The following is a 1,007-nucleotide window of genomic DNA, read 5'->3' as shown; positions in this document are numbered from 1 at the left end:
TAAGGTTCCAAACCTGAAAAAAGCCTGTCGCCAAAGCATTTCCCTTTCCCCTTGAGGTGGACAGGGGAGGTTGCTGGGGGCCCGGGACAGAAATCTTTTATAATCCATAAAACGGCCCAAAAATCTGGGGGCCAAAGGCAGACCATTCTTCCCCGTTGCTTCAGGGATCAGGTGCACCCGCTGCCCAAAAAAAATACACCAGTCAAATTTTTTTTTAAGGGAAATAAAAGGGGAAACATATGTATTATTTAAGTGGTTGATACCCCTTATACATTATGAAAGTTTTCCTTTCCTTTTTTTAAATTACCTTTGAAAAAACCACAAAGAGATTTATACTGGAAAACTAGGAAATGAAAGGAAGTTTTTTTCCCTTTTAAAGTATAAAATTTTCAGGACCTTAACTTTTAAACAAGAAAGACAACTTTGGCGCAAAAAGAAAGCATGATTAATAAACGTGTAAAATTCGGGGTAGGAAAAAACCATCTAAAAATTTGATGTGTTCTTCAAAAACGAATATATGCTCAGTTCTTTCCCGAAAAGTTTTTGGAAAGTCGTCCCCCTTTTCCATAGCTTTCGGGATTTCCCAAAAACCCTTTATTTGGCCCGGGTTCCTGTTCGACCCCAAATTAAGGGCAGGGGCCAAAAAAATTTTTGCGCCCAAGATGACAAAGGGGTTCCTGGGGGCATTGGGGATACAGGGTCTTCTCGCGGGGCCTTCGTCGGGGTTTTGTTTATAACGTCCCGAGGGGGGGGGAGGGGAAAGGGGTTTCGCCTTCTGGAATCGGTACACAACAGGGAAATAAGGAAAGTTTGCATACATACCCAATAAAATAAATATTAAAATTTTTAAAAAAAATTAAAAAAATTTTGTGGGAAAAATCATGTCTCTCCCTCCGCTCCTACCCCCCCTTTTTCTCCCTCGCCCCGCGCTCTCTCCCCTCGCTTCCCCCCCTTTTCCTCTCTCCCCCCTTTTAATAAAATAAAAATTTTTAAAAAATAAAATTTGT

The sequence above is a fragment of the Penaeus monodon genome, chromosome 31, assembly GCF_015228065.2.
Source record: "Penaeus monodon isolate SGIC_2016 chromosome 31, NSTDA_Pmon_1, whole genome shotgun sequence".
Classification (NCBI taxonomy): Eukaryota; Metazoa; Arthropoda; class Malacostraca; order Decapoda; family Penaeidae; genus Penaeus; species Penaeus monodon.
The sequence above is the reverse complement of the archived record's forward strand: the minus strand, read 5'-3'. Positions refer to the sequence as shown.